The following is a 26,892-nucleotide window of genomic DNA, read 5'->3' as shown; positions in this document are numbered from 1 at the left end:
CCCTGGCTAACAAAAACTGCCAAACAACATTTATAAGATAGAGATAAAGCTAGGAAGGAATGGCACAATAAAAAAATCTGATGCTAACCTAATCAAATATAAGCAGTTATGAAACAAAGTGAAAAGGCTAGTGAACTTAAGATAAAAAAAAAAAAAAACAAAACAAACAAAAAAAAAGCACTTTTTCAACCAATTAGCAAACCACAAAAACAACCTGAAACAATTTTGGAAATACATCTCAAGCCTCCTTACCATGGCTCTAAACAAACTCCATCACCACACCCTGACAAAACTCAGTCAGAGATGGCCACCCTATTTAACTCTCTATTTAACTCTCATTTTATAGCTAGCATAAGCAAACTGTTAACAAATCCCACTGTCACAACTACCTCAAACCCCATCTCTGATTCCCCTCTACCTTTATCTCATGACTCCTGCACAAACAACAAAAAACCCCTTCACCTCCTCAACAAACGAGTACCACATATTCTATCCCCTTTTCTCTTAAACCTGTCCCCACCTCTCTCATTCAAAAACTACTTCAAAAATTAAAACCATGCACCCTCTCCTCTGAGAACTTCCCCCCTGAATACTTAAAACTTGCTGCAGTAGCCATAGTGTATCCTGTCAGCATCCTTATAAATCACTCCATAGCAGAGTACAATGTCCTAATATCTGAAAAAATCTATCATTACCCCTTTACATAAAGTGGGCAGCTCCAATGAACTATCCAATTATCAACCAGTCTCTATCCTCTCTCCTTTTTCCGAACTCCTAGAAAAATGTATACATAGGCAATTGTTTCACCATCTCATCCAAAACAAACTAATTACCCCTACCCAGCATGTTTTCTTCCTATCACACAGCACCATCACTGCCCTACTCTCCTTCATGGACATTGTGTCCAAATCCATTGACTTTGGTAATATCACCTCTGTCTTACTACTAGACATTTTAAAGGCATTTGACACAGTGTCCCACAACAAACTTCTTCATCAACTATCCATTGTAGGATGCACCCCACCGTCCCTCCAGTGTTTGCAAGCTACCTATCCAACAGCCAATAATGCATTAAATGGCAAAATAAACTATCCCATACTTGGACTCTTATTCTTTGATGTTTTCACCAACAACTTTCACAACTCATGATTCCTTAGCTCCATTATCCAATACACAGATGATACTACCATCATTTCTTCTTCTAATAACATACAACATCTGCAGAAACTCACCCAAACCACCTTCACTTCAATACAGACATAGCCGAGAAAAGCCCAGCTACTCCCAAATCCTAAAAAACAAATCTCTTGCTTTTCTTGGCAAAACCAATCTCATCCGACTTTAAAATATTCTCTCAGGATAGCACAGAAATTGAAACAGTTCCCACAGTTAAGCTACTAGGCATTACCATAGACAACAAACTAACCTTTGAACACCACATATGCAATACCATTAAAAAACATACATCAAACTAAAAACACCCTATAGACAAAAAACTTTCTTGGATAACTCCACCAGAAAAACCCTCCCCAAGACCTATTTGCTTCCCTCTCTCTTATATGCAGCTCCATTATGCACCAATTTACAATCTTATCTTAAAAACAAGCTCTAATTCTGCTACCATAAAACTGCCAAATTTGCCACAGGCTACGCCTACCATTACCATCACTGCCTAGTTCTAAAAGAAGTAAATTGTCTCAAACTCACACACCACCTAAACCTAGTTCAGCAGTCTTCTGCACATAGACTGATATATACACCTGATAGTTGCCCAGCCCTCAGATCTGTCCTAAAACCCTACATCCTTATGAGCACCCTCCACTCTAAAAAAACAAACAACTAACCATCTACATTCCAAACAAAAGATCTGGACAAGTGCCTATACTCTCATGCTACTTCTAAACTCTCGAACTCTCTGCCAGCAGACATTACTACCAGTGAGTGCTTTAACAACTCCAAACATACCCTAATAAACATTTTCTTTGTAATCAGACCTGACCTTGCTCTTTCCCTAACAGGTTCATTGGTTCATAGGTTCATAGGTTGGTACTAGGCTATCGGCTCTAGGGCCTATGCAAGCCTAGCCATAACAATTCCCTGGATATTTCTTCCCACAATATTTACTTCCCTGGACCCCTGTCTAGCAGGGCAACTGACATGATCCCCAAGGTGAATTTCCTATCTCCCATCCAATCATCAAGTTCCTTTTGAAGAGGGCCAAGGAGGCGCTCTGTTTGACATGTATAGGCAGTCTATTCCAGAGTATGGGGTGTCTCTGGGTCAGGAAACTATCCCTCCAGCATGTTTTGTTCATTGTGATGACAAGGTTTAGATCACTGGATTGTGTGGCTCTGAGAACTCCATTCACTCTTTAAGGCCTTTCCTTTCTACATCTGGAGATCCCTCGACCATGAATTGCATCCACTAATCATTATCATATCAAACTAAGAAACTTTGCATACTTCTAAACCCTTAACTATTAAAAAATAAAAACAGTGCATGGTGTTTGAGCAGCAAATAGCAAACAAATTGCTTCAACAGTACATATGAAACAGAAATCGTCTTCTGAACAGACTCACTGTAAACCAAGACTGACTCTTGAGTCTAGTCCAATGTAGCAGACAAAAAAAGACACCGGCTGTTATTACATTCCCATGCAAACAAAATATGTTATAAATCCACCAACAATGAAAGGAAATCCACCAAAGTCCAAATGTTTTGTTAGGATGAAAATGCTGAACCTACTCTCATGTTTTACTTTGTTACTTTATTTATTTATTTATTTTTGTGGTGTTAATTATAAAGTTCTGTTTTAATGGAGTTTGGATCAAGGTTCTGTCTTGGATTACAGTGAGTATATTTAGAAGACAATTTCAGTTTCATGTGTACTGTTGAAGCAATTTGTTTGCTATTTGCTGCTCAAACACCATGAACTGTTTTTAGTTTTTATTGGTTTATTTTTGCTTTCACACAGGTTCGCCTTTTGGATTCACACCCTTAACTATTCCCATCCTACTCCACAATTCTTCTAAGCATATGCTTGCTTCTAATATTCTAACCCTCTGCCTGACCCTCACTGTTTACCTTAATCCTACTTGACAAGAAAAGAAAGTGAACACATTACTTTTATATAGTATTGTCTGTCTAGTACTTGTTTTATTATTGTATCTACCTCTCTGTACTTATTTAGTATTCATTACTTACTTAATGTGTGCTTTAATACTTGCTATTATCTTGTTCATGTATAATGTCTTAACTTTTATGTAACATTTGGAGCTTTTCAACCAGGACCTCCACTGAAAATAGATTCCTGAACCAGTTGGACTTTCCTGGTAAACAAATTTTAAATAAATAAAAAAAAAAATAATGTGTCTGACTTACTCCCACAAGGATGCTGTTCCCCTGCCAATAGATGTTTCATCACAGACAATGCTCGTTCCATGACAGAAACCTCGCCGTTCCAACATGCCATTCATTTGATCCATTGAATTGGCAACACAGTGGAGGTAGTGAATCATGTCAGCCTGTGCCATATCTACAACCATGAGTGTTTGTCTGGACAACCTATGGGAATGTGCCTGTGCCTCCACAACAACCCTAAACATATATTATGTGGCACAGGAAAAGACATCTGGATCAGGTGGAGGAGGGACAGAAGGCCTCTTCTGAGCACCCCTAACAACCCTCCTGTGTTGACACCTCACCCACACTTTGTTAACAGGCACTGAAGCTGCAGTGACTAAATTTCCCTGATGTATTGTCTTGCCCTCCACCTGTCCAATATCTGAGGGCTCATTGGAATGGGTAGGCATAGGCCTACTGGCTGTGTCCAATGGAATTGCATGGGATAGCTCTATGTCAACCTCAGTTTTACATTCAACCTCTGCACCCCTTGACTGTGCCTCTGTTTGGCCACCATCATCATCAGAGTCTGCTGATACACTGACATCAGATGGTAGAGGTCCCACACTTCTACTGTCAGGATCACCTGTGATCAAAAGCAACAAACACAGGACAAAATTATCACCTACACTGCTATAGTCCAATATATGCTAACAATCTAACAGTGGTGCCACTATTACAGACAGTACAGCAATACGCAGGCCTGACATCAACATCACACACTAAAATATTTCTTTGAATTGCTCAGCAGTACTGACATAAAAATGTTTGGCTTAGCATCTGCAGATGAATTTCTCCTCTGCAAGTCAGGTGGTCCTGGAAGTTAAGAAAAAGGTAAGGACAACATCATCACAATTAAAAGTAACACAGGGGAGTAATACTTTTACCCCTTTATACTTTCAAAAAGAACTTGGCTGACAACTCTAACCTAAGTTAATCAATCAGAATATGTTGTTAACTGCAGCAAAATACTATTCCCCTCCCCAAAAAATAAAACAGTATTCAACTGCTGCGATACCAAAGCCTACCTGGAAGCTCCTCCTGGGACATGCTTGCTGTCCTTGACACTGTTGTACTAAAGTCCAGTACATGCTCTTTTGCACTTTCCTGGGAGCTGTCTGGATGCATGATTGTGGCCAGGAACTCTTCATTTGGTGTTAGTAGTGGCTTCATAGTAGGCTCACCCCTGATATCCATCTGCTCATGACCCATTGCAGCTACTCTCCTCCGTGCATATGTGATCATGTCAGTGGTCCTATGATGCATCTGCTCATATGTTCTGCTGTGGCCACCCACAACATTCACATCATCCACAATCTGCCTCCATATTTGTATTCTGCATGCCATATCTCCCATTTTTCCTTTCAAGCAGAAGGCACTATGCTTCTTAAAGGCATCCACTATCACCTGATTTTCAGGATCAGTGAAAGGTTGTCTCTGAGGACTGACATTCCTGGGTGGAATATGCCAATGTGTCCTAAAAGACAACAGAAGGATAATACACATAAGTATCACATAACTACAAAATAAGTGTTCCCAGATAAAACAGAAAAGGTAACCTGTCAGTATTACCCACTGGCAAAACATAAAAACCTGTCAGTATTACCCACTGGCAAAACATAAACTAGTATAGAGATGTGAAATGCAAACAACAGGCTGGATGCAAAAAAGTAGAGTAACAATAGCAACATATCCTTGTTTGTGCCATAACAGTGACGCAGCCCCCCCCCCTCCACAAAATAAAAAAAAAAAAAAACGAACAGGCCTAACAATCCAGTTTTGAAATGCTAAAAGTGCTATCAAATTAATTGTCCCTAAAACATTCGTACAGATTTATCACAGAATATTCCATTTTCACATATTGGAAATCATGTATACCTGTGAAATGCCTTGACAAACATGGCCACAGCATCAGTACACTTCTAATTAATGCATACAGATAAAAAGTGTAAAAGCCTTTGCTTCAGATTTTTCTTGCTTACATGCTATCATATGCAGTATGTAGCTGACAAAATGTAAGCATACATTTTGAAGTTCAATTATCCTCTGTGGAGGTATGTCCCAAAGTAATAGCATATGTTCAGTCTTCTCCACATAAACAGATCTTCTCACATCAGCCTGGCTAGCTAGATGGTTACCTTTTTATATGGTGTAGAGTCAGGGCTGGTGAAGATGCAAATGAGATGTGAACTGATTAGAATTGCTCAATCCCAAATACTTGGCTCTGTGTAGGAAACAGAAACATAGTGCAGGCACTCCCTCAGTGTTTGTTTTAATGGATTGCAGCTGTGAATGATTACTGGTTGGGAGAAGGAAAACACAACAGCACTTCAGGCTGCTTTATATCCAGTGCTTGTATCAGGTTAGATCTACAAAGTGTTACATATAAGGTTGGAAATGTACGTAAGCAGCACATAATTCACAAGTTGTGTTCAGTAACATCCAGTCTGTCTTTCTTTTGTTGGTAACTGCATATGATATTTTTTCCAGTTAATATCCTCACACATTTTAAGGCCAATGATATAGAATGGCTTACACACTACATGTCTCAGATTACTGGTCAAATAAATGAAGAATGACCAACAAATACAGAGAGATAACACATAGCTGTATATTTGCAAGCAAAAATCATAACTGGTTGTGTGATCACTTAGTGCACTACATCTAAAAATCATAAATGTACACATAACAGTTGTATGGTTTCATATTACTGTAGATGATGTTGCATTGGCTGTGTGCAGAATGATTTCAATTCCTGACTGCAATTCCTGACTGCAAACAGCTTTGCAGTCAGAAATTGAAATCATTCTGCATTGGCTGTGTGCAGAATGATTTCAATTCCTGACTGCAAAGCTGTTTGTGGTAAACAGGGATAAGGCACCCATCCTGTGTGCTGAAGGTTCATTGGAGTCAGAGTTCAAATCCAGATCTATGTTGACATATCTCATGTGAACCAGCATTGTCTAATGTGCATGTCATAGACTTATTGCACAATGACAAAGCTGCATTGTCCAAAGCCAAGATTACATCATCCATGGGAACTAATAATATCCGTGGCTACATCCTACATGAGCTACAAAATGAACTGGCACCTCATCTGTGTGCCCTGTTCAATCACAGCCTTACCTCAAGCTATGTCCCTAATATATGGTGCACTGCTACAGTCATCCCACTCCATAAAGGGGGAGTGACTACAGACCTTGGGAACTATCACCCCATTAGCCTGACAAGCCTGGTATGCAAAGTTATGGAGCGCATCATCATGGACCTGCTTAACAAAAATATAGGCAATCTCCAAACTCTTGACCCCCACATAGTTTGGCTTTGTCAAGGGGAGATCTTGCCTGCTGAACCTGGTTGATTTCTTCAAGGCAGTCACCAAGGCTGTGGATGAGGGTAAGTCAGTGCATACAGCCTACCTCAACCTGGCCAAGGGCTTTGATACCATTCCACACTCAGGTATCATTAATAAACTCACCAAACTAGGCATCAATCCTTACATCACTAGGTGGGTTGCAAATTGGCTCACAGACAGAACCCACAGAGTGAAAGTTGCAGATTCCAAGTCAGACTGTTGATCAGTCATGATTGGAGACCCGCAGAGCTTGGTCCTGGGCCCTCTACTGTTTGGCATCTACTTCTCAGAAGTCCAGGCCAACACAGAATGACTCTGGCTGACCAGGTTCACTGATGACTGCAAGCTAGGAGTCATTATCAACTCCCCAAGTGATGCAGACATCCTACAAAAGGGCCTGTCTGAGACCAATGACTGGTGTCAGAACCATGGCCTGAAGCTTAATGCCAAAAATGCTTTATCATCCCCTTTTTAAAAAAACTCAGTTCCCATGAATTACCATGTTGATGGGAGCCCATTGAACACTGAAGGAGCCATAAGAGATCTGGGCACCCAGGTTGACAGCCACCTCACCTTCGACCACCACATTGCCACTGTGGTCAGAAAGTCATTCTATGTGGCACATCTTATAACCAAATGTTTCCCATCCAGGAAGAAAGAGGTCATCATCCCACTCTACTCATCCCTCATTAGACCAGTCATTGAATATAACATCCCATTTGGCATGCACCTGACCAGACACCTGCAACATCTGAAGAGGCCACAAAAGTACCTCACAAAAAGAATCCTAGGCCTTAAACATATGTCCTTCATGGACAGACACAAGAAACTTCAACTGTTCTCAGTCTCTTATTGTCTACTTAGAGGTGATCTCTGCTTGACTTACAAAGCCATGTCTGACCCAACCCTACTTGAAATGCTACACCTAAAAAAATCACAATCTCTCTGCCCACATGATCCAGAGATTACAACCTCACTACCACAATTAACAGAACATGCTGGAGGGACAGGTTCATCTCCAAAAGACTGCCCACACTCTGGAATAAGCTTCCCATTCATGTTAAGCAAAGTACCTCACTGACCCTCTTCAAGAGAAATCTTGATGAGTGGATGGGTAACAGAAAGTTCACTCCAGGGATCATTCCAGTTGCACTACTGGATATGGGCACTGTGAACTAACATCGGGTGGCATGGTGCCTAGGCAAATTTTTTTGGGGATAGGCTTGTAAAGGCTCCAGGGCCATTAGCCTAGTACACACCTATGAACCTATGATTTTCTTCATTTCAACATGTCCCTTCTTTTTCTTTTTCCCCTTTCTGTCTTTTTTTTTTGAAGCCAGTGTTTGCTCAATGCAGCTCACAGGAAATTGATGAAATGAATGTCAGGTTTGGCTGTGCTTCACATATGTGCAAAGCATGGCAGTGTGCATACTGGACAACTGGACCACCCAGAAAGCAGATAGGACCCAGACAGCCAAAAATAGAAACCGGATACATTTAATTAATTCTATTGGGCACCATGCAAACCTGCTATGTGACATTGCATGGCAGTTAACACAGAGACCTTAAGGATGTTTAATAAATTAGGGAATGTGATGTAACCAGTCCTGTGGCAGCAGGTGTAAGTGCAGAGCTGGGGTACAGATGGTTCTCCTTCTAGTACAGGGTGTGCAACTTTCTTTTACTGTTGTGACAGTGCAGTTAATATCAATGAACTGCAACACAGATAAGCACTATTTCAACTTCCTTGTGGCAACAGGTGTAAGTGTAGGACTGCCATACAGAGGGTCATGGGTTCTAATACTGGATGATCCATAAACGTCTACTGTTATTCTACTTCCCATTATATTCACTCTCACTTATATCAGTTTAGATAGTGGAGCTGATATGAATTATATGTGTGAGGGATGAGGCAGCATTATTCTGTTTTCAGAGGTATGACTGAGGGTATACTGCGTACTATATTTCTGTAAGTATACATCTGCTAGCTGGACTTGCATGGGCTTCACATTTGTCTAAGACACATACACAAGTGGATTTATATCCAATAACCTTGTCAGGTCACATGCATACATGTGCAACAGCTCAGACTGTCAGCTTTATTTATGTATGATTCCTGAGTATGTCCAAGTAGCTCTTCTTCTGTGGCAAAGATGGAATATCAATGCTTTGGTAAAAATCTTTTGTCCCTTATCTCTAGGCCTGAATCCCACAGTATAAGAATTGATTTTCTCATTTATGGCCCCAATGCATGTCTGCAAACATAACTCACCTAACAGCTACCTTCCAATTTCCAATATATATTTCCAGGTTATATCAGGAGATACCACTGAAGTTAAGACCAAGTGTCAGACTAACATTCCAATTGCAATTGTTTCATTCTTCACTGCTTGGCACTGCAGCTCTCTGCTTACCATTGTGCAAATGCATTGCTCAGATGTGAGCACTCCTGTAAATGTGGTAAGTGGAAATGGCAGGAAAGTATCAGTCTCTGTTTTTCTAGGTCTGCTGGTAGACATGGCTGGCATTAGTGGGGTAGGTGTCAGGTTTAGGGAACAGAGGTGGGATGTCCAAGAGTCCAGGTGATACCAGAGCTGAAGGCGTCTGCAGGGGGGACAATTCTAGCTCCCAGTAAAAGTCTGAGGTGTGGAATATAAACAATGACATTGGTAATCTCCAAATTCTAGATCTTGCCAAGGCTTTCAACACCATCCCCCACTATGGAATTATAGATAAACTCACTAAACTAGGTATAAATCCTTATGTCACAAGATGGGTTGCCAACTGGCTCACTGACAGAACCCACAGTGTGAAAGTAGCAGACTCCAAATCTGACTTCAGACCAGTGACAAGTGGAGTACCACATGGTTCAGTCCTGGGTCTTTTCCTGTTTGGTATCTACTTCTCTGAAGTACAGGCTAACACAGAATGTCTTTGGCTAACAAAGTTCGCAGATGACTGCAAACTAGGAGCCATAATTGAAACTCCTAACGATGTGGACATCTTACAAAAGGGCCTCACTGACACAGATGCCTGGTGTCAAAGCCATGGCCTCAAGCTCTGCCAAAATGTGCATTGTCATCCCCTTTTGGTAAAACCTCTGTACCCATGAACTACCACATAGGCAGTAGTCTACTTAACACCAAAAAATATGATAAGAGACCTTGGGACACAGGTGGACAGTAGTCTCTCCTTTGATAATCACATCGCTACAGTAGTCAAGAAATCCTTCTATGACGCACACCTCATCACAAAAGGTTTCTCATCCAGGAAAAAAGAGGTCATTGTTCCCCTCTACTCATCACTCATTAGACCCATTATAGAATACAGTGCCCCTTTTGGTATGGATCTCACAAGACATCTACAACAACTGGAAAGGCTGCAGAAATACCTCACAAAGAGGATTACCAGCCTCAAATAGATGCCCTAAACAGACCGTCTAAAAAATCTCCAGCTTTACTCCATCACATATCGCCTACTCAGAGATGATCTCTGCCTAACATACAAAGCTATGTCAAACCAAGAGCTGCTGGACATGCTCCACTTAAAGAAATCCCAATCCTTCCGAGATACACGGTCTAGGAACCTAAACCTTGTTACCACAATAAACAGAACATGCTGGAGGGATAGATTTCTGTCCCAGAGACTTCCCATACTCTGGAACAAACTACCTATTTATATCAAACAAGCTCCTCATTAGCACTCTTCAAGAAAAATCTTGATGATTGGATGGGAAATAGAAAATTCACCCCGGGGATTACTTCTATGGCTCTGCTCAACAGGGACACAGGAAAATAATTTTCTTGGGTGGCGAAAGCTAGGTTACCTTTTTGGCTAGGCTTATATAGACCCAAGGGCCTATAGCCTAGTACTTACCTATGAACCTATGAACCTTTGAACCTATGAACCTATAATAGTTTATCCCGGGCTGTATCCAGTGCCACTGGTATTGTGCACAATGGAAAGCAATGTAGGCATCATTTTAATGACCTACAGAGGAGGAAGAGGGATACTCTTGACCATTGGTTGGAGGAATTTAGGACTGTGGGCATCACACAGCTGTGTAAGTATCAACTAAAAAGAGTACTTGTAAGACTTAAAGCTGAATATAGGAAAGACTGGTATGCATAATGGTCTTCTGTTCTATTCTGTTTTTCCCCAGCTGCCAGAGATCAGGATTTCAATGCTCAGGCTTACACGGCTAGATTAGAGAGCCTGAGGGAAGCAAGTGGTATGTATGCAGCAGAAGAAAAGTGCTATTGTGGCATTAAAAGTTAAAGATAGCTTTCTTGGTATTTTATAGAATTATATCAAAATGAGCCTGCATATCCCAACTGTAAAAGCAAGTATGCATTCATTAGTCTGTAGCAAAAAAACAATTAAAATTGCAATAATAGACTGTAGTCAAAGGTTGTGAGTTCAAATACCACAATTCATGACTATACCATACTGATATTTCTTCAATAATATTTACATTAAATTAAATCTCTATACCAGTGGTACAAATGCCCTGCTATAATCTGTATAATTGGAACATGCATATCTGCAATATATGCACATTTCAAGGATTACTTCCATCAGTTTGTAGCATACTGTGTATGTTTTAGAAGGTATACTTAAATGTAAAATTTAAGATAGGGTTGTATAATTGCATTAATGCATTATATGTCACATATGTTGGTACTAATCTAATCACTTTTTTTCTCAGCCCAAACCTTCTCTCTCTTTTTTTATTTTCTTTATTTTTATTTTATTTTTAAAACTAATTGTTTTTATTTTTATTTTATTGTTATAATTTATTTTTAAATGATATTTTATTTTTTTATTTTGTATTTTATTTATTTTTTCTTTTCTTTTTTTATTTTTATTATCTGTCATCAAAATATGTTCATATCATCCATGTGTAGCACACCACTATATGCTCCACAGCAGAGTGTGGTAGGCCAGCCCTATTGGATCAGCCTGCCCCTGCTTCATGACTCCAACACCAATTCCCAGCACATCTGTGAGCCAACCTGGCAGCACTGCTTTTCCTGCCCCTGCACTACCTGTGCCCTCAGGTAGTCCTGCCCTGGAGGCTGGTCCAGTGATATACTCTGGGAGGTGATGATTTCATTACTCACAGTGAGTTGCCAGGAATAGTGCATAGGATGGTGCACCACAGCATTGGTGCATGCTTATACCAGATGGACAAGCTGCTCTCCCTCATGTTCTGAAAAAGGAGGAGGAGACATCAAGCACTGTAGCCGCCTGTGGAATAAGGTGACACTGATGAAAGTCCAGTGGGTGAGAACTTGCTTATTACTGTCTCTAAGCTTGATGATCGTGGTCCCAGGTTTCCCCACCCTCTCCCCAATCATGGTGTCCCTAACCTTTTTAGTACATCACTGTCCCTGTCTCTTGTCTTGTTTGTCTTGTCTGTCTGCAATTGCTACCTCACCTACCGAACTTACCTGACCCAGACATACCTACATCCATTCCCCAACATCCCTCTCTCTCTCAAATAAAGAATAAATGGGCACCTGTCCCACAAAAAAAGAAAATTGTCCTATACATAGCTCTCCATTTTGCACACGTCTTCTTTACACACTTGATTCTGTCCAGTTGGCTATACAACATGATTGCATTATGGTCATCCCTCTCTCTAGAGGTGACAGTCCAAATTAATTTGATATTATGCACATATTTTCAGTTTACATTGTTAAAGAAATGGATAGATATGGTTCTTTCATCCTGCACATTCCTATCCTGCTTTCCCTTTGTTCTTTCCCCTGCTTGATCCCCATTTCACCACTTTTCTGTGTACTCCATTTTCACCACTTTAATCTGGTTAAAAACAGAATGGAACCCAGGGAAGTGTGAAGATTGATGTAATGTGAACCAGGAATCTGATTTTAAAAACTGAGGGAATCAGAGAGCATTAAACATTTTTGTCTTGACCATCCGACTCATCAGCACTCTGCCTTTGCTCTATATGTAAGTTATCTTAGATTTGTGTTTTCTCTTAGAAATAGCTAGAAACTAGAATGATTAGACTAAGTGTTTTCCTGTGATGTGAAAACTGTACTACTGAATTATTTTAAGTATTTCTCTGTGATCTCTGAACTCTTGACGCACTGTGTAGTAAAAAGTATTGTCTTGTGTTTTAATTATTTATTATTAAATATTTTTAAACCCTTTTAACTGTGGTTGTTTTCTGTAGAGATAATTTAAGCTCTAAAGTACATTGCATGTATATTGTGATCCTGTACCAAGTCACGCTAATAAGCCTTGACTGTTTAGTCACACTTACCAGTTGGATAATAATATTGTGCAGTAATAATTGGACACCCTTTTAAGGGCCTTTGAGTAGCTGATAAATATTAGTGGGTGGTAGCAGCTGGTCCTACTGTATAGTCTGGAAAAAAGGGGCACGGCTGGAGAGCCTGTACCAGCCTTCCCCAGGAGTGTCTGTGTGGTTGTATAAACTTTTCTCAAAGTGTGTGTGTGTGTGTGTGTGTGTGTGTGTGTGTGTGTGTGTGTGTGTGTGTGTGTTTGAGTGTCAACTACGTGGGCAGGGACATGAAGCACTGTTTGGACAGATAGGGTGCTAGAGGTTTTAGCTTGCCAACTAGGCTGAGATCTGGATCCTATAGCTGTGCCAGTGGGGAGTCTTGTTGGGGACCTGGGGAGCAAGATAGCGACCAGCCCTGGACTGATTGTGATCTCTGTGTGCTTTTAAGGGAAATTGCACTTTACTGTGTGTATTTGTTATTCTTTCCTCCTATATGAGATGTCCCTCACTGGTGTTAGTGGTGAGGATTAAGGCTCCTTGATTGCTGGGCCAGGGCACGGGCATCACAGATCCCTTCACTTTTTTTGCTTTCTTTTTGCTCAGTGGTGTGCATCACACACCAATGTGCAGCAACAGTGAGTGGTGGCAAAATGCTGCAGTTACCTCCACATAATGCCACTTAACATTGCTGTGCCATGCCAACACTCAGTAAAGAATACATGCCATTGTCTTAACAATGTTTATTTAACACACAGCAACACATGTACTATAAAGAATACATGCCGGTGCCTTAACAATGTTTATTTAAAAGTATTTAAAAGTATTACATACAGTTGGATTCAAACCCAGTACCATCTGGGCCCAAAAATGAAATTTATCAATGCATTAACATGTGCTACCACAGAGTCAGTTAAGCAGCAGATGTATTTCATAGACACAATACTAACTGTTAGACTTTAGCAATGTGGCTTGCATTTGCACACACTGCTTAACTACATGCAAGCAAGTATATCTCGCATGCATATATACTTAAGCAAACCATTGCACAAACTTGCTGCTCGCCTCATTATAGAAAGTAAATATTGTTATGTATTATTGCTGTTTACTGTCCATTTCCTGTGTATGACATGAAATTACATGTAGAAACATAGCAAACTGAAAGCCCTATCTGACAATATGTCATATATTTACAATAGAGACATTTGTTGCTATACCCCAAGCACTGCAACCCTGTTGTCTCAATACTTTTTCCACACATGTATCACCTACACTACAGAAAGTAATATCAAATGTTGCGTGATATGCAATACACATCAATCTGGTAACATGTAGAACTAAAACTATTGACCCAATCAGGATAAAATGTCATATCTGCAAGGTTACGGAAATAATCAGCATGGACCTTTTCCAGAGGGACATAGATGACCTTCAACATAGTTGACCTGACCCATTTTGTTTTTGTCTAGGGTAGATCTTGCTTATTAGACAATGTGGATTTTTTTGATACTGACCCCAAAGACCTAGATGAGGGATAACAGGACATACTGCCTATGTTGAGTTATCCAAGGCCTTTGGCACAATCACTCATACTTGTCTTATAGTGAAGATCTCCCATCTGGGAATTAAGCCATAGATTACTAGATGGATAGCCAGCTGACTCACTGGCAGAATGCACACTCTCAAATTTGGGGACTGCACCTCCACCACTAGCCCATGTACTAGCAGAATACCACAACGATCTGTGCTGGGGCCTCAACTATTTGAGTAGTTGGCCTGTGGTTTATCAAGTTTGCAGTTGACTGTTAATTGAACGCACTCATGTAGAGTCGCCCAATGATGTTAATCTATTACAGAAGGGGTTGACACAGATAAATGACTGGTGCCAAACTCACAAACTGAACTTTAAAGCAAACAATGCCTCATTGTCCCCTTTGGCAATGAAGTACTCCTGCTAATTATGATATACATAGCACCCCTCTATGCTCAAACATGTTGTTGTCAGACTTGGGAATACATGTTGATAGCAATCCACACTTTTATCACTATGTGTACATAATGGTGAGACACACATTCTGCATTGCACACCTCATAACATGAACATCACATCTAAGACCAAGGAGGTCATAGCTCTACTCTACGCCTATCAGATCACCAATTGGGTACAATGCACCCTTGTGTCTCTGCCTCACTAGACACCTGCAGCAGTTGGAGAAAACACAGAGGGTTGTGACTGGGAAAATCTAGGGCATCTAAACATACATACATGGAAAGACTGAAATACTTGTCAATCTACTCAATATCATGCAGGCTTCTGACAGGTGATATGAGCCTGACATACAGAGCAGTCTCAGATCCTGCCCTACTGGAAGTGCTGGACATCTGCAAATCAAATGAGACAAGAATAACATGCTCCAGGGTTCACAGCCTAGCCTGTGACATAAAAAGAGCATGCTGTGGAGAAAAATATATCCCCCAGTGAATGACACTTTTCTGTAATATGCTCCCACTGCATGTGAGGCAGTGCTCCTCAATGACCCTATTCAAGCACAACCTTGACAACTGATTGGCTGATTGTAAACTCACCTCTGGGGTGGCACCTATGTTCCTCATGGACAGGTCCAGTTGGTGCTGCTCACAGAATCACTCTGCTAACAATGACAATCTAACTATGCTCAATAAGGGTACTTGTATTTTTATACAGATAGGCTTGTAAACACCATAAGGTCATTAGGCTAGTAGACTCCTGTGAAACTATGAAGCTATGAACCTATGCAGGCCTCCTAACATGTTGTATCCCACACAGACTGCTGATGTCATCTACTATGAGTTGACCTGCATTCTTGTAAAAGTCAGACTTGTGCCATGGCACTCGTGTAAGGTAATGTGTTACGTAGACTTCATACTTAGATAGAGAGGGGTTCTGTTCTCACTGCAGTCAAGTGTGGGTATGTATGTGTATGTGTGTGTGTGTGTGTGTGTGTGTGTGTGTGTGTGTGTGTGTGTGTGTGTGTGTGTGCACGCACGTGTGTGCGTGTGTGTGGCTAGACAGAAGAGCAGAAGTGTTTATCCTACAGTAACTACTCCAATGCCATGGATTGACAGTATTTTGATACTTGTACATGCCTATACATCCATTTTATGCAGGCCTCCTAATATTTTGTCTCCCACATGGCCTGCTAATGTTATCTACTATAAGTTGACCTGCACTCTTGTAAAAGTCAGACTTGTGCCATGTCATCTACTATAAGTTGACCTGCACTCTTGTAAAAGTCAGACTTGTGCCACAGAATTTGCATAAAGTACTGTGTTCTGTAGTCTGTGTACTTAGGTAGGGGTTCTGTTCTCACTGCAGTCAACTGTGTGTGTGTGTGTTTGTGTGTGTGTGTGTGTGTGTGTGTGTGTGTGTGTGTGTGTGTGTGTTTGTGTGTGTGTGTGTGTGTGTGTGTGTCTAGACAGAATAGCAGAAGTGTGTATACCACAGTTACTGCTCCAATGCCATGGATTGATAGTATTTTGATACTTGCATGTGCCTACACATCCATTTCATGCAGGCCTCTCAGCATCTTGTCTTCCACATGGCCTGCTGATGTCATGTACTATAAGTTGACCTGCACTCTTGTGAAAGTGAAACTTGTGCCTTGGAGCTTGCACGAAGTACTATGTTCTGTTGTCTGTGTACTTAGGTAAGGGTTCTATTCTCACTGCAGTCAAGTGTGTGTGTGTGTGTGTGTGTGTGTGTGTGTGTGTGTGTGTGTGTGTGTGTGTGTGTGTGTGTATGTGTGCTTGCATGTGTGCGTGCTCTTGCTTGACATTACAGAGAGCATTTTGCACTAGTATGTGGGACACTGTTATTTTCATATTCTCCTCAGCATACACTGCTGATGTCATCAGCTGTATCAGCTTTATTGATATGTGTTGTACTTTTGTCTTGGTGTTTCATTAAATGGTCGTTACTATCTACTATCTACTGAACATTTCATTTGTCCTTTTGGAGATCCAAAGTATTGGCGTTGTGGCTGAACAACATATGAGGATACCCTTTATGGTACTTAGCTAGCGGACTTTCTTTTGCTGTTTATTGGTAACGAAGTGGAGCAGTGGAGTTTGGTGAATTTCGTGATATGCAGTACTCCCATCACGGCAAGGACAGAGACTGACCTGGAGGCCAAGCAGATGTCACCTCATCCTATGAGAGACATATTACAGTGACATATTTTTTAATCTATCCATATACATCACGGCATGGTTTGTAGGCCCTGTTTTTTCTTGATGAGAAAGTCTTGTGGTCTCTCCAACTGCTGCATGTGTCTGGTGAGGTACATGCAATAGAAAGGATTATACTCTATTAGTGTTTGGAAAAACGAACTGTAGGATACACCACAAGAAAGTCCAAGTTTTTTATCTCTCAGCATGTCTCATTTTTAACATCTTGATAGTGTTCACTAAAGATGATTAGTTTTCTAGGATGGTTGCACAATATAATAATCCTAGTTTATGGTTGATAGAATGATTAAACATCCAGCAATTCAAGGACATTAGGTTAGGTTATGTTTCTGTAGGTTTTTTATGGTTAATAAATTATATTTATTGTATAATGAGTATATTAATGTTGCTCCTAGTATAAGATTTTTTAGATTTAATCTTTTAGATTTAGTCTTTTATATATATATATATTAAGTACGCTTAGCCTAAAGTTTTGTGTTCTTGGCAAGTTTTACGCTCTGACATTGTAACAAGAGAGCGAGGGCCATAGAATGTCTGTGTATAATACACACCTTAAGCGATTTGTACTGTGAGTTATTTTTTAATTTTATGAGTCTGTAGAGTATTAAATATTGTTGTATAAATGTTTATTTTATTCTATTTTATAATAATATTTAAGAATTTCTTGCTTCGAAAGACAAGGCTGTTTTTTATACAACAACGCGTTTGGATTTTATAGATGCATTTTCCTTGAAGGTCTGTAGTAATTGAACACAGAATGCAGTTTGTATAGCAAATAGTCTATTTCAAGAAAATAGCTTAAAATGTACACACAACTAATGTACCAGCTTAATGTTTTAACAGCAGATTTACATATACGTGGCATTTCAGGTTTTGTATGCCCGCAAAGCTTGTGTTGATATTGGCTATATACAGCGTTGATTTATATCTTGAACGTTGTTTATAGGAGAGGATTCCGAATTTGTAGCTAAATTTTTAGCTAATTTCTAACACATGTATATTTTTTGTAATATACGATTTTCTGCAATATGTGTTTTTATGCATATAGTATTTTATATGATGAGCATTCTCATCAATGAGAAGTATATATGCTAGTATAACTTGAATGCACTTGGTCACTTTAATTCTCTATTAGAGAAAATTTTTATTGCATGATTGTTTGATTGGAATGATTAAGTGTGTTACAAATGATATATAAAGTGAAGTAAAATTATTAGCAAGTAGATCTGATGAAGCGTGCATGGCACGTGAAAGTGCTCATCCTTTGTTTTTGTTTTATCGAATAAAAGTAGAACGTTTGTACAAACTTGGACTTTCTTGTGGTGTATCCTACAGTTCATTTTTCCAGATATTTTGGCTTTTGCTTGTTGCTGAGAGGATACTTTGGGAGTGCTTAGCAGTATTATACCTTTACACTCTATTAGTGTTCTGATAAAGTTTGAGTACAGTGCTGTCATACAATCCTAAGAACTGAATATGATGGCATGACTTATGATGTGCAAAACATAGACTTTCAACACCGATGTGGACACTTTGTGGTCAAAGTTCAGATTGCTATGTACCGGTGTTCTCAGTGCTTGCATCATTGGGTTTCAGCATAGCAGGACTGTTGTCAATGGTGCGATTAACATGGAATTCCACTTTTCAGACAGACAACATAAAAAAGACACATTTCTGCATTTATTTGTAGATTGTGTGCCTTTGTCACAAATCATTTGTCTGTGTTACCTCCTCCAGTACTATATTATCGTCAGTGGTGGACTCAATGATTGCACCCAATATACAAGAATCAGCAAATCTGGTAAGCCAAAGGCCATATACTTTAGCCTGAACTGTCAAGAAATAGAGTCCAAACAGTGATGGGCCAAGTGCAGATCCCTGGGGTTTGCCAGTGGTAGCAGATCTACTGGTACTGGTTGATTCACCAACTTTCACAGTATGTGTTCTGTTGGTTACCCATCTAGTGATTCAAGGATTAATTCTCAGCTGGGAGAGTTTCTCAATGATTCCTGTGTAGGGGATTGTGTGAAAACCCTAGGCCAGTTCACGACAGGCAGTATGCACTGTCTTACCTTAATCCAGGCATATCACATAGAATCACTGGGCTGTGACAACATCACAGATTATCTATGGCATGACTCAGGACATGCACCTTCCTGATACGGTTTGCACTTCAACAACCCCCCCCCCCCCACAAAGGCTATGTTCCCGTAGAAGGGTGTACATCAAAATGCATTCATCTGAGTTGGGGGACAGCATGTGATGTATGTATGTACAGAGACATCCTGACTCTCCTCAACTGTGAGGTAGACCAACAAGTCATCATGGATTTCTTCTAAATGGACAATAATAATATTCCAGCTGTGTGCAACAGACCTGTGTGAGTTGTTAATGCTACATCACCTGAATACTTTAGCTAGGAATAATGGAATAGGACTCCAGTTCTATTTTGTTGGTTTTCAGAACTGGAACCATGATTAAGAGGGACGGCTGGGGGGATTCATATTGTGCCGCTAGAGGTGAAATTCTTGGACTGGCTCAAGCCGAATGAAAGCAAAAGCATTTGCCAAGAATGTTTTCATTAATCAAGAATGAAAGCCGGAGGTTCAAAGACAATCAGATACCGTCATAGTTCCAACCATAAACAATGCTGACTAGCGATCTGGTGATGTTATTCCCATGACCCGCCATGGAGCTTCCGGGAAACCAAAGTCTTTTGGTTCCAGGGAGAGTACGGTTACAAAGCTGAAACTTAAAGGAATTGATGGAAGGGCACCACCAGGAGTTGAGCTTGCAGCTTAATTTGACTCAACATGGGAAACCTCACCCGACCTGGACATGGAAAGGATTGACAGATTGATAGCTCTTTCTTGATTCTATGGGTGGTAGTGCATGGTCGTTCTTAGTTGGTGGAGGGATTTGCCTGGTTAATTCCAATAACAAATGAGACACCGCCATGCTAACGACATATGCAGCCATGTGCTTTCATCTCCAATTTTTTAGAGGGACAAGTGGCTTTCAGCCACATGAGATTGAGCAATAACAGGTCTGTGATGCCCTTAGATGCCCAGGGCTACATGCATGCTACACTAAATGGCTCAGCATGTGTCTACCCTTGGCTGACAGGTCTGGGTAACCAGCTGAAACCCATTTGTGATAGGGACGGGCGATTGCAATTATTCCCCATGAATGAGGAATTCCCAGTAAGTGTGGGTCATAAGCTCACATTGATTAAGTCCCTGCCCTTTGTATACACTGCCTGTCAATACTACCAATTGAATGGTTTAGTGAAGTCCTCAGATTGAGTGCATGCATGATGATAACAGTATCATCTTGTGGAACTTGACGAGGTCAAGGCATTTGACACAAATTTGCACTGAGGTATTCAATCAACATTGTCATATGTGGACATAAACAGCTATATCACCACATGAGTAGACCAGTGTATCGCATACCTGGCATCTCTGTGTTGAAATGTGTGAAGTGACATATATCTCATGTCCAGTGATCATGTCCATACATCAGGGCTGTCTTCCTGGCCCTTTTCTGTCCATTATTTAAGTGATGGACATCACAGATGATATACACATCCTGTGTCCAAACAGCTGCCTGAAGGTCTACAGACTATGGGAAGACAGCTGACTCCAACTATGATATTAGTATAAAACAGACAGTGTCAACACATATCAAAACTTGCTGCCACAGTCATGACAGTACCTACAATGACAAGAAAACATGAGGGGGATTTAAGTCAGGAAAACAAACACACAACCCAAGTACAATGTGGACATCACAGCCTATAATCAGACCAATAGGTATGTGACCCATGTCCTGGGGTAGATGGTAAGTGGAACATCCACCAGCATGTTGTCACAGTGCTGACTACTCCCTTGAATGTAACACAAGTACTGGGTATTTGAAGGACATCCACATCAGAGGCAATAATACCTTTATAGTTCCCATCCTTCTTCACACCAATAACTGAGTACAATGCACCCTTCTTCATCTACCTCCCTACACATCTTCCAGTGATATGTAACCGAAGTGTACCACCATTGTCACAGTGAGCTGTCACATAGCTTATTGGCCATACCTAGGTATTCTTTACACACACACACACACACACACACACACACACACACACACACACACACACACACACACACACACACACACACACACACACACACACACCAGTCAACTAAACTGTATTGCTCATAATGTTGCATATAGCAGTGTCCCTCCTAACACCTCCAGCAGATGTTACAGTCCCAGGATGGTGTGAGTGGTTACCCTCATAGCATGTGGATATACCATAATAGTTCTTCAAGTCAGTTTGTACAGACTCATGTCTTTTATTTTATTCTTTATTTGTTTTATTTTACATTTATTTACCAGGAAAGTCTGACTGGACCCAGGTCCTTTTTCAGTGGGGGTCCAGGGAGGAAAGCTCCACAATTACAATAGAATAATTAAAGAAAATTTCAAAACATTACACCAGAGAAGTAACACATGGATACAGAGTAATACATACAGTGAGTTCTTAATATATCAATTTTACAGATGTATACTAAGGTTAATACATATTTCTAATAATAGTAGGTACTAATATTTCTGTCTACCACAAAACCTTATGTATGTGCATACGTATGGAGGGATAACACAGGTAAATAGTGCTAAAGATATAATAGACCATTTACTAATTGTGAAAAGTTGCAGGAAGTTTTGGGGGCAGAGATTGAGTCAGACTAATTATTGCGAAGGAAAGGATGCGTAGAGAAGTTAAGGAGAATAAGGAAGAGAGGATAGAGGAGTTAGATAGCAGGGATGGGGGTTGCAGGAAAGAACTCATAAGATGTCCTTCTATTCATGTTATGGTAAAACTTTACATGACTATTCTTTATCCAGTGTTGGTGCATAAGCATAGCTTTGTATTCAATAAATGGGATTTGAGTCTTTTTTTTTTGTAGTTGTCCTTATTACCTGTCAGCAATGAGCTTCATATTTTGGCTATGCATGTTGAATAGAGGGAATCTCCAGTGGCACTACTGGATTTGGTAACATTTAAGAAGGGTTTGTTATCTGACCGTAAAGACCTCTTATCACTATAAATCACATATGTTATGTCAGAGGCATAGGATTACTGGTGGTATTATTCTGATATTGTCCATGATTGTGATTGGTTCTTTTAATGTTTTCCATGAGCCTTTACCTGTGCCTTACTTGCTGGAGACCTCTGCTAAGATTACACTCATATTCAAGCAAACCAGTTTGCACAGCTTCACAATATGCACCCTCTCCCAATTGTATGACACATTCCTGAAAGATGTCTTCTGCATTATTCATGTAAGGATACTTATCCCACACAGACATGCTCCCCATTGTTGTCATCTTGTGTGACAGTCGCATAAAACACATTTTCACTGTACAGCCCCTACTGTACCATATAGATATGCGATTGGTGTTCCTGAGGTTGTTTCACCTGTCCTCTTTCCCTGTGTTCACTCCTATTATTCATCTGTGAGTCTCTATTCAACACACACACACTTCCCCTGAGTGCTCATTTTACATGGCAGTCCATGCACCATTACAGATCATTTACACAGCTTCAGTAGAGATTGGCAGGAATCGGATGTCATAATACTCTGCACTGTAGATACACTGTCAGTTAGTGTGTTTGGATCATATACTTCACATTCATACCTCTCAACTGTCCTGGTTTGTGCAGAATGTCCAGTTTTTGTCTCATATTTTTGATCTTTTCCTCGTAAAATTTAGTTTTTTTGGAAAATTATTGGCATGTCATTGTGGATTGAACTCAAAAAATAATGACAGACATTTGAGTTTCAAACTTCATGCTCTTCAGTAAATTCATGTTACTTTAAAACCAATCATTCTATCAACTTTTTAAGTTGATAGGTTTCTAAGTTTCAAAGTAAGAGCAATATTAAAATCTATCCCAATTTTTGGGCCTTTGTCCCCCCAATTATTTATGGCTTTGTCCAGATTTTTTACTCTCTCAGTTTGAGAGGTATGTTTGCGTTTCATTCTACATTTCTAAGAGACACCTATGTCAAATATGTCCCTATTTCTGGTTAATTGTCCCCACATTATGTTGGCCTTTGTGCAGATGTGTTAAACTAACAGATTGGGAGTTTTCTGTGAAGCCTTGGTGATCACTGTAACATTCTGTGCAAAACTGTGGACAGTACATACTTTGCTTTAAACAGTATTGCTCTCTGTGTCCACTTATACAGTTTCCTGGCTAGTAACACTGTTGCCAGCCATGAAATCTAGCATAGATGCACTGCATGGCATGAATATGCATTGGGCAGTGGTGCATGCTGCTACTTGCCGCGCACCAGTGCGCAAACATGTAAAGGCTGTGTAGGCATTGCACGGAACCTGCACAGAGTTTATTGAATCCCTGGGTTTATCTCTAGCACTTCCAGCATCATTCTTTCTAGTTCTGTATTCAAGACTTACTCTGATGCTCCAGTTATTTTTATGATGTTTGTTACAGACCTGTTTTCTAGGTCATCCAGTTTTCCTGTTTAGCATCGTAGCTTTTTCTTTTTTTGTAAATGTCTGTATTAAAAATAACAATAAAAGTGATATAGAGACATAAAACAGTATAAAAGAAAACAATCCATACTACCATTTTATAGGTTGTTTTCGTGCAGTATATATTTTAGCAATTATCATTTATTCCAACATTACATAAATTGTTCATTTCCCATGTTCCCTTAAATTTCACTCCTTCTTCTCCTGAACACTATTGCATGTATTCTTCCCACAATTTCCGTAATTTATATGTAATTTGCTCCATCTCTTTTCTAAAGAGCCTACTAGCCTTCTAATGTGTTCCTACGGATTTACTTCAAATTATCGAATACTTACTTTATTGAATCCCATTTCATCGAACCTCACTTCATCGACTGTCATTAATTTGAACTCCCAGAACTACGAAAAGGAAACCCCGGGAAAAGGAACCACATGACCACCAGGACAAAACAATAAAGAGAAAGACAAAAAAAACGCCCTCCAAGTTGGGGGGGGGGGCTACACCCCCACACACACACTCCTAACTAAATATATCAATTCCAAGATCACACTACAATGGAGGAAGGACAAAGTTCACAATGGTTGCCAAGTATTTCCTTTCCTGGGGTTCCTATTCATAGCTCCTGGAGGTTGATATAATGAGAGTCGATGAGTGAGTTTTGATGAACTGGGATTTGATAATGTAAGTATCTGATGTTTTCAAGTAGACCTATTCCTGCACCTTTGCTCTCAGTGTCATTCTGTCATATACCAAGTCCTGGAATATTCATTTTAGATTATTCACCTCTTTGTATTGATTGCCTATTGTTTTCCTGATTAAGCCCCCATCAGTTATATCACTAATGCTTGCAGTGTCAGTGGTGCAACAGGTAGCACATTCATCTTTGGTGCAGAAGGTTGTGGGCTCTTTTCCCACACCAGGCAGATGGATTGCTGACACTGTAGTACAGTATAAGGGGGGTGCTGTACTCCTGAATGTTTTGTTTGTCCTTTTGAAGAAATTAAACCAAGGTCTCATCATGTATGTATATATATATATATATATATATATATATATATATATATGTGTGTGTGTGTGTGTGTGTGCGTGCTCATTTTTAATAAATGGGAGCTCTACATGTTTTGAGAGGTATGGTGTGATATAGGCAGGAAAAGTTGTCAATGTCCATTTATATTACAGTATACCTGGGATATTACTAGTTGTTATTCACTATGAAAATAAACAATATTTCCATATGAACTTAATACTTTAAAAAAACAAATGACTTTTACTGTTGCATGACATCTGGTCAAACCTTAGATGTTACTGAAGAAACTGGTCTTTGATATTTGCATTGCAAGTTCCACATCCTGAGAGATATTCAGTATTATTTGTTTTACTAGTTATGCAATTGAGGATATTTTTCATATTTTTGTACATATGTCAATAAACATGCACACATAAATGAATTTCTTGTTATGTAAGAGCTTACTGTATGTCTATTTAATAAAAATATTCTAACAATATATGTCTAGGTTGTATAGTTGCCACAATAACAAGATTTGTGAAAGCTTAGCAAAAAAATATAATTTGGGTTTGTCTGCATTATAATATATTATAATACTTATGAAAAAAATGTGACTGCACTTACTGTTATCACTGTAAAGAATACTTTCCACTGACAACAAACTGATGCTTGTAAAGTTGTGATTGGTTTTGTTGTTCACAAAATAGTTACATTTGTTTATCTCATCCTTTTAAGTCCATTTTTAAAGAAAATGCTCTGGAATGCAAGATGTGTGTAGGCTGTTAAGAGGTATGGCATTTCATACCATATAGGTGTTAATGAGTTAATTACGCTTTTCTTGACCAAAATGTCAAGAGCTCTGAGCCTAATAGTCATCTTGTTTGGGCTCTTTCCATGCTGTTTTATAAGATATATTGATTGTTGCAATACTGGTAGAATTTCTGCAGTTTTCCTTAGCTGTAAGAATTTCTGGTGAAGATTAATATTTTATGTTTTTTCCGTGTTGTCCATGCTAAATCCCTTTACTTAAGTAGAAATTTGATTTCTGCTGCTAACCATATTAATTTTTTACTTTTGAACTACTTATATATTTCATATATATTCCATCGCCACCTTGCCAGTACCCTCCCTCTTGCTGCACCTCCTTCTCTGGGACAGTCATACTAATCAATCCCAGAATAAGCTTATTGCCACCAATCCAGTCATCTATGTTATGTTTCAAGGAAGGTAGTGAGATACACTGCTTAACATGCTGGGCTATAAAGTGTCTCGATGCAATGAAACTCATGCAGGAATATAATATAACCCTATTCCTCCATTATGTTTTATTTATCAGTCGTTGAAGACAAATACTCCGAGGTTGAAAATATAGCTAACCTACTGGTCAATAAAGTTAGTTTGAACTTTTACCCCTCTATCCCCTCTGTCCGCCCCTCAAAATACACATGAAGTTGGTTCACCGCCAGCTATCACAAAAGACCAAGCCTAAAGTTACTATCAAAAGCTAAAATAGTTTTGATGGGTCCTGACAACATCCTTGTATGCATCTTAAATAGCATGAAGCATGATTTAGCCATACCCCTAATGATACTGTTCAGTTGCAGCCTCCATACAAGCTTTGTGCCAAGGAAATGGAGAACAGATACATTCATTCCCCTGCATAAGGGCAGACCTTCCACCCAGGCAATTACAGACCCATAAGTCTGACCAGCCTCATATGCAAAGTCATGCAAAGAATTATCATGGAATTAATCACTCGGTACATAGGGACCTTCTGAACACTAGATCCATCTCAGTTTGGATTCAGCAAGGGCAGGTCATGTTACTCAGTGTGGTGGACGTTTTTGAAAAGGTCACCAAAGCAATGGATGAAGACAAAATAGTATACTTCGCATACCTTGACATGACCAAGGAGTCTGACACAATTCCTCTCTCAGGCATAGTAGAACAGCTAAATACAATGGGAATAAACTCCTATGTCACCCACTAGATTGCCAACTGTCTCACAGATAAGATGCAGATAATCAAAGTAAGGGAAGTTACCTCCACAAAGAGACCAGTCACCA

Source organism: Protopterus annectens, chromosome 5.part0 (assembly GCF_019279795.1).
Source record: "Protopterus annectens isolate FY-2018-M chromosome 5.part0, PAN1.0, whole genome shotgun sequence".
In the NCBI taxonomy this organism is placed as follows: Eukaryota; Metazoa; Chordata; order Ceratodontiformes; family Protopteridae; genus Protopterus; species Protopterus annectens.
The sequence above is the reverse complement of the archived record's forward strand: the minus strand, read 5'-3'. Positions refer to the sequence as shown.